Source organism: Ahaetulla prasina, chromosome 2 (assembly GCF_028640845.1).
Source record: "Ahaetulla prasina isolate Xishuangbanna chromosome 2, ASM2864084v1, whole genome shotgun sequence".
Classification (NCBI taxonomy): Eukaryota; Metazoa; Chordata; class Lepidosauria; order Squamata; family Colubridae; genus Ahaetulla; species Ahaetulla prasina.
The window spans coordinates 222466722-222475551 of record NC_080540.1 but is presented as its reverse complement, the minus strand read 5'-3'; the positions used below and the strand labels follow the sequence as shown (position 1 = coordinate 222475551).

At 40.9% G+C, this 8830-nt stretch overlaps 1 long non-coding RNA gene across 1 annotated transcript; it reads left to right on the top strand.

Annotated features, from left to right (window-relative positions):
• Nucleotides 1-665: 665 nt before the first annotated feature.
• LOC131189942 (uncharacterized) lies at nucleotides 666-4965 on the top strand. Its single transcript, XR_009153165.1, has 3 exons — nucleotides 666-2964; nucleotides 3012-3912; nucleotides 4049-4965. It is a non-coding gene; the product is annotated as an uncharacterized LOC131189942 (long non-coding RNA).
• The last annotated feature ends 3865 nt before the right edge of the window (nucleotides 4966-8830 follow it).

The following is an 8830-nucleotide window of genomic DNA, read 5'->3' as shown; positions in this document are numbered from 1 at the left end:
TAATATCTCCTACTAAAGACAATCGGGAGATATTATACAATATATGTTATCTTGTTTGATATTTAAAAGCTTTGGGGGGGACAACTATGTACATTTGAAGTTTGAAAACATCCCAGAGTTCTACCATGATGGTAAGAATTGCTTAATTATAAAATAGCTGTCATGGTGGTTATGGCAACACAGAAAGCACATACAGGTAGTCCTCAACTTGCAATAGTTCATTTAGTGACCATTCAAAGTTACAATAGCACAAAAAAAAGTGATTTATGACTATTTTTTAAACTTTTGAATGTTGCAGCATTCCTATGGTCACGCGATAAAAAATTGGATGCTTGGCAACTGGTTCATATTTATGACTGTTGCAGTGTCCCGGGGTCATGTAGTCACTGTTTGCAACCTTTTGACAACCAAAGTCAATGGGGAAGCCAGGTTCACTTAACAACCATATTATTAAGTTAACAATTACAATGATTCACTTAATCATTTTTCAAAGATAGTAAAATGGGCAGAACTCACTTAACAACTGTCTCACTCAGCAAGAGAAATTTGGGGCTCAATTGTGGCCGTAAGTCAAAGACTACCTGTAGTAAGGATCAGGGGTGAAATCCAGTAGGTTCTGACAGGTTCTGGAGAACCGGCAGCAGAAAATTTGATTAGTTCAGAGAACTGGCAAATACCACCTCTGGCAGGACCCAGATTGGGGTGGGAATGGAGATTTTGCAATATCCTTCCCCTGGAGTGGGATGGGAATGGAGATTTTGCAGTATCCTTCCCCTGCCACGCCCACCAAGTCACATCCACCAAGCCACGCCCATATAACCGGTAGTAAAAAAAGATCGGATTTCACCACTGGTAAGGATGCTCAATATCAGTCTTTCTCAACCTCATAAACTAATATGTGTACTTTAACTTCCAGAATTCTCCAACAAGGATTTGGGAAATTGAAGTCCACACATTGTGAAGTTATTAAGAGAGAGAAGACTGCTCTACACTATCACATTTAACTCAACTATTCTAATTTACCTTAAAGGTTCCCCCCACCCTCACTTCCTTCAGTGAAGCAGTAGAATATATTTCCAAATTTAGCCCTGAGTTACTCAGTTCACTACTTTATTTTCTAAGCGTACCTATGAGGCTTACATGGCCCAAAGGCATTCTAGAAATAAAGACATTTCACATTTAACCCATGCAGTCTTTCAAAAGCTACATAATGGACTCTTGTTCTTGCTTGCGTATAAAAATGTATAGTAATTATTTGATCTTAGCCAAAAGGCCAAGAATTGAATTATAATTTGAAATATTTTTTAAAATAAAATGTTGCATCAGTGGTATTTAACTTTTCAAAGATGCATAAAGATATATCAAATAAGTGTTGGATATGTGATCAACATGAAGATAGCTTTTAACCTATTTCATGGACAAGTAAAAAGACCAAGAGATATTGCAATCAGATATATGGCTTAATTCTTAAAATATTAAAAATGGATGTAAAATTGAAAACGGAAACTTTTCTTCTGAGCATCATAGATAAACAGATTGAAAGAAAACATGGGACTTTTGTTCTTATATATGACAAATGGCAATGAGATTTTTATATGCAAAGGGGTGGAAAGATAGACAAATCCCCAGAAATGAAGATTTGATTGTGACATCAATGTCACTGGCAGAGGTAGCATAATTGGCTACTTTGAAAGATATAAGTTTATCTACCTTTGTTTCTACATGGAGATCACTTCTGGACTTCTTGCTTGAAAAAGATAAAAATGAAAATCTGATTTTAGAATGTGATCATTAGACTTGTCATGATTATAGAAATATTGTGGTTTTTATTATTTTATTATTATTAATATATATCGTACATTCTTAAATTTAAAATAAATTGTTATTTTGTTATATAATTTTGGAAGGGTTGAATAGCTTAGTTTGCATGATGTTTTGCTTTGATTTAGAGTAAGAGGTTACTTTATTATATATTGTACCTATACTGAAGAAAGTTGGAAGGCAAAAAAATCAGGGGTTTCCACAAAGAAGAGGGAGTCAAACTATTCTCCAAAGCAGCTGAGGCCAGGACAAGAAGCAATGGGTGGAAACTAATCAAGAAGAGAAGCAACCTAGAACTAAGGAGAAATTTTCTGACAGAACAATTAATCAATGGAATGACTTGCCCCTAGAAGTTGTGGATGTTTTTAAGAAGAGACTGGACAACCATTTGTCTGAAATTATATAGGGCTTCCTGCCTGAGCAGGGGGTTGGACTAGAAGACATCCAAGGTCCCTTCCAATACTATTATTCTGTTCCATTATTCAGTCTTTATGGATTTTTATATTTCTTTCTTTTCTTTTTCTTTCTTTTTGGCACTTTTTAACAAATGGTTGTTGAATCTTTTCTTGAAAATCTCCAGGGATGAAGAACTCCAACTCCGGGAGCTGATTAATCTTTCTCCCTGTCAGGAAATTCTTCCTTATTTCCACATTGACTCTTCCTCTGATGAGCTTCCACCCAATCCTTCTTGTCTTGATTGCATTGCAAATGTCTTATGGGCTCTTCTCTAACTAAACTCTAACTAAAGAGTTTGTTTGTCCTCCAGTAACTCTTAGCTACTTGAGTGTTTGTTGTGCCTGCTGAGGTGAGGCTTTGACCACTGAATAAAAACATGGCCTGCTGTCACTCTCTTATCCCTTCTATTAGAAGGAAAATATTTATCTGTGCATCAGAGCATTCCTGGAAATGGGAATCTAAGCAATGATTAGTGACTGTTTCACAGCTAGTTAATTTGGACCACTTCATATGCCTTACAGATTGTGATGGTATCACTTGAGAATTTTTCCAATGATGTTCCAAGCCTTTCCATTGAACACCTGGTTGGATTCTGGAACCAGTAGGCTACAACAGCACTTATAATGACTATATCCAAATTATTGTTTGTTTGTTTTTGTTTGTTTGTTTGTTTTCTGAGTCCAAGAGGTCCCTTGTTTTGTTTTGTTTGTTTGTTTGTTTTCTGAGTCCAAGAGGTCCCTTGTTTTGTTTTGTTTTTTATTTGCATTTATATCCTGCCCTTCTCCGAAGACTCAGGGCGGCTTACACTATGTCAAGCAATAGTCTTCATCCATTTGTATATTATATACAAAGTCAACTTATTGCCCCCAACAATAAGTTGGAGTTGTATTCAGTTGCTTGGTAGTTGAAGCAACAGACGAGAGATCTGGAACATTAGTTCAAAAAAAAGAAAAATGAATAGGATAGGATAGAATAGAATAGAATAGAATAGAATAGAATAGAATAGAATAGAATAGAATAGAATAGAATAGAATAGAATAGAATAGAATAGAATTTTTTATTGGCCAAGTGTGATTGGACACACAAGGAATTTGTCGTGGTACATATGCTCTCAGTGTACATAAAGGAAAAGATACCTTCATCAAGGTACAACACTTACAACACTAAATGATAGTCATAGGGTACAAATTTAATGATACAACACTTAATGATAGTCATAGGCTACAATTAAGCAATCAGGAATTTGAGTATAGATAAGAGCCTAGATTCAGGCCTATTCTATGGTGATAAAGTTAGTAAAGTGCCAATTCTTCTCTGTGCTTATGTCAACCAGCAATCATGTTGGAAATGATTCGCGCTCACTTTAGGAAAAGAAGAATGATGGGGAAAAACCGCCATGCCGACACTATTCACATGTTTGCACAATAGATCATCAGTAAATCCACGCAGATTTGATTCTGAAGTGATGACTGTTGTGGGGTCTTGCATTCATATTGAATTCATATTAGTGGACTAGTGGCCAGAGTTCTGTGGCTCCCACCAAATGGAAGACCCTGTCCCCAAGGATTCAGACTGCACCCATGCTGGACATGTAGAAGGACCTTAAGAATAGAGCTTCTCCCTTTGAGCATTTAGGTAAGGTAAGAATTGTGTAGTTTTTGGTTTTTGGTTTTTATTTCTCAGTGGTATACTATAAGACAAGTAATATGTTAAAAACAATTTACAATCTAGGCAATTTAATTTTTTTATGCAGAATATTTTTTTTACACAGTGCACAATTACATTTTGGAATTCGCTACCCCATTCATGGACTTTGGACATTGTGGACCAGTTCATGGAAGTCAGTGGCTACATGTGTTCCTTGACTTACAAACCGTACATTTAGCAACCTATCTTAGTTACAACAGTGCTGAAAGAAGTGACTTAAAAAACAGTCCTCACATTTATGAGCCTCCTTGGCAACTGGCTTGCATTTATATGGTTGCACCATCCAAGGGTCATTTTCATATGGTTTCTGAGAAGCAAAGTAAACATGAAAAGCTAGATTTGCTTAACGACCATGGCAAAAAAAAAAAGATTGCAAAAACACAATGAGTACTTAACTGTATTGCTTAGCAACAGAAGTTCGAGTGCCAATTGTGGTCATAATTCAAGGACTACTTTCATTAGCCTTGATGGCTGCAAGAAGGCTATCTGCTGGAACTCTAGTGTACAACTGCCACTGTGGGAATAGACTGCTGGACTAGATTGGCCAGTTGCACGGTTTATGTTCCTGCTACTCAGAGGTAAGTGTGAAGAAGCAAAGAATCATTCTGGACTTTAGCCCATCTTCAATTTAGTCCTGATGTAGAGATTTTATTTCTACTCTTCTGGTTCTATTCTTACTTGGGAACAAACTTTCTTTCGAGAAAATATGGACAGAGGGAAATAAATATGAATACTACAGGAACATTACACTAAAGACAAGACAAAAAAGATCCTTTTTCCATATTTGGTAGTCCCCTCACTTCCCCAGAAATAAATCATTGCCAAGTTTTATTTTTATTTACACAGCCCATCCTCATTTAAAATTATGCTGTATTTTTTTTTTAAAAATGGGAAATCAAAGGCAGTTCTCAATTGTGCACTCTGGTTAACATGGATACAAAGTATAAAGTACACATGTACAAAGTATACATGTTTACTGGACCCGTGCCCCTCCTGGCTGGTGCTGGCCACTCAGGATGTGACACGAGGCTGGCTCCGGGGTATTATAAATGCTTCTTTGATGGAGGGGGTCTTTCCCGCCGCCTTGAAAGAGGCGGTGGTGAGACCCCTCCGCAAGAAGCCTTCCTTGGACCCAGCTATTTTGGGTAATTATCGTCCAGTCTCCAACCTTCGCTTTGTAGCGAAGGTTGTAGAGAGTGTGGTGGCACGGCAGTTCCCTCAGTACCTGGAGGAAGCTGTCTATCTAGACCCGTTCCAGTCTGGCTTCCGGCCCGGGTATAGCACAGAGACAGCTTTGGTCGCGTTGGTGGATGACCTCTGGAGGGCCAGGTATAGGGGTTGTTCCTCTGCCCTGGTCCTGTTGGATCTCTCATCGGCTTTTGATACCATCGACCATGGTATCCTGCTGCGCCGGTTGGAGGGGTTGGGAGTGGGAGGCACCGTTTATCGGTGGTTCTCCTCCTACCTCTCCGACCGGTCGCAGACGGTGTTGACAGGGGGCAGAGATCGGCGCAGGCGCCTCACTTGTGGGGTGCCGCGGGGGTCGATTCTCTCGCCTCTCCTGTTCAACATCTACATGAACCGTTGGGCGAGGTCATCAGTGGCTTTGGGGTGAGTTATCATCTGTCGCTGATGATACTCAGCTGTACTTTTCACCCAGGCCACCCCAGCGAAGCTGTCGAAGTGCTGTCCCGTTGTTTGGAGGCCGTGCGGGTCTGGATGGGGAGAAACAGACTCAGACTCAATCCATCCAAGGCGGAGTGGCTGTGGATGCGGCATCCCGGTACAGTCAGCTGCAACCGCGGCTGACTGTTGGAAGCAGTCACTGGCCCCAACGGAAGGGTCGCAACTTGGCGTTCTCCTGGATGAGCGGCTGTCGTTTGAAGATCACTTGACGGCCGTCTCCAGGAGAGCTTTTACCAGGTCCGCCTGGTCCGCCAGTTCGCCCTTTCTTGACCGGGATGCCTTATGCACGGTCACTCATGCTCGTCACTTCTCGACTGGATTATTGCAATGCTCTCTACATGGGGCTACCCTGAAGTGTACCGGAGACTGCAGTTAGTCAGAATGCAGCTGCGCGGGTGATTGAGGAGCACGCGTTGCTCCCGGTAACACCACTCCTGCGCAGTCTGCACTGGCTACCTGTGGTCTTCGGGTGCGCTTCAAGGTTTTGGTTACCACCTTCAAAGCGCTCCATGGCTTAGGGCCGGGTACTTACGGGACCGCCTGCTGTTCCACATGCCTCCCACCGACCCGTGCGCTCTCACAGAGGGTCTTCTCAGTGCCGTCCGCCAAGCAGTGCACTCTGGTTAACATGGATACAAAATATAAATTAGATCCATTTATTTGCCGTTTGTATTAGCTGGAAATTCTGCATAGCCTAGCAAGCCCTTCTGTTCAACTGTAAAAAATGAAAACTTGTCTTGAAACAATGCACGTCTTCCTGAGAAACATATTGATTTTCACAAGTGCTTTGAAAAAAAGAGGGATATATATATATATATATATATATATATATATATATATATATATATATATATATATATATATATATATATATATATATATATATATATATTTTAACCGCACATTATATTTTACATTTTGGAGCCAGTTGCAAATAGTTACCATTTGGAGAAATAAAAATTAACATAGCAACTTTCAGAATAATACTGTACACTCAGATGAATAAATAGCCTTTTTGAGAGGAAGTCAGGATGTTATTGAGGCAGGATATTGGAGAACACTGAAATTTACAAGCATGCAGGAAACCCGGACAAAGTATGACAGACAGTGAGCATAAATCCATCACTGTGCATCTCTTATGTGGGAAACCAAATGCTATGAAGCACATCACACCTGCGAGACAGTAGAACCAAAATAAATCTGCAATTTCTTGAACGATACAAGACCACGCTTGTTTTCAGTTGCTCTTTTTACAATCACCATATTTCAAATTTTAACTGCTTTATGACGGTGTTGAAATAAGTCCATCTCTTCCTCCCCCCCACCTCCTGCCCACCCCCACCCGCCAAACTTCCTTCTGTAAAATCTGGTAAAAGAGTTAAAAACAGAGTTTTTTCCACAGATTGGTGGCTGAAAGTATGCACTTGTTCTTTCCATTTCATCTTTTGTTTCGTTAGAAAAGCATGGGAAAGGCAGGATGCTGTGAAACTTATCAGGAGCTTGGAGAAATGGAGCATGTCCAACGGCCCACAAAAATTCTAAGGGATCTACACAGCAGTAGGTTTCACATTATCTTACTACCGGTTTGCCCCGTGCATGTACGCTCGCTTCGTGCACATGCGCGCCTAGTTCACGCGCATGCCTGCCTTCCACACATGCACCTGGCCTTCTGCACACACACGTGTGCTTTGCTAATGCGTGCAACTTCCACGCATGCGCCCGGCCTCAAAAACATGCCTAAATAGGATGGCATAGAGCTGGAGCGGGTGGGCAGGATCACCCGTGATTTCTGCTACCAGTTTGGCCGAACCGGTTCGAACCAACTGAATACCACCTCTGGATCCACATCTCTTAAAGTATCCATGAATATTAGGCTGGAGAGAGCAGATGTGGACAGGTTTCCCACATGGACAGGTTTTTGCAGGATCATGAGGACCTTTCTAAAGCCTGTTTGGTCAGAGGTAATTGGAGATGAAATAATATAGGAAAAAAAGCAACAGTGCAGACATTAAATCAGCTTCATTTCTTTGGCTTCTACTGCACCCCAAGAAAAAACAACATCTGAACCAAGAGACACATCCCTGGCATTCTGTAATCCACCTGCAAAGCAGAAATGGCTTGAAGAAGCATGCCAAAAATTCTGGATGCTGATCATGGCCAGAGAAACAGCTGTTAAAGAATAACAGTATAACAGAGTTAGAAGGGGCCTTGGATGTCTTCTAGTCTAGGGGTCTCCATCCTTGGTCCCTTTAAGACTTGTGGACTTCAACTCCCACAAGTCTTAAAGCTTTGCTGGCTGAGGGACTCTGGAAGTTGAAGTCCACAAGTCTTAAAGGGATCAAGGATGGAGACCCCTGTTCTAGTCCAACCCCTACTCAAGCAGGAAACCCTGTACCATTTCAGGCAAATGGTTGTCAAATCTCTTCTTAAAACCTCCAGTGCTGGAGCACCCACAACTTCTAGAGGCAAGTTGTTCTACTGGTTAATTGTTCTCAGTATTGGGAATTTTCTCCTTAGTTCTAGGTTGGTTCTCTCCTTGATTAGTTTCCATCTATTGCTTTTTGTCCTGCCTTCAGGTGCTTTGGAGAATTGGTTGACTCAACATCCTCTTCTCTGTGGAACCCTGCTATCATATCACCCCTAGTCTTTCTTTTCATTAAACTAGACAGAGGCAATTCCTACAACCGGTCTTCATATGCTTTAGCCTCCAGTCCAAGCTGTCGCTGCTTTCCATGACATCTAGCACAAAAGGATTTTTTTTTAAATTTACATTTATATCCCGCCCTTCTCCGAAGACTCAGGGCGGCTTACACTATGTTAGCAATAGTCTTCATCCTATTTGTATATTTATATACAAAGTCAACTTATTGCCCCCAACAATCTGGGTCCTCATTTTACCTACCTTATAAAGGATGGAAGGCTGAGTCAACCTTGGGCCTGGTGGGACTAGAACCTGCAGTAATTGCAAGCAGCTGTATTAATAACAGACTGTCTTAACAGTCTGAGCCACAAGAGGCCCTCTTGTCCTCTGCTGTTGTGTTTTTATTTGTAGAAGCAGCTGTAAGCAAACAGGTTAAGAAAATACAAACCTGCATACAGAACAATGGGGAAAAATAAGAAAGGAGAATTTTTCTCCCTGATTTCTGAGCCCTCTTTGTCC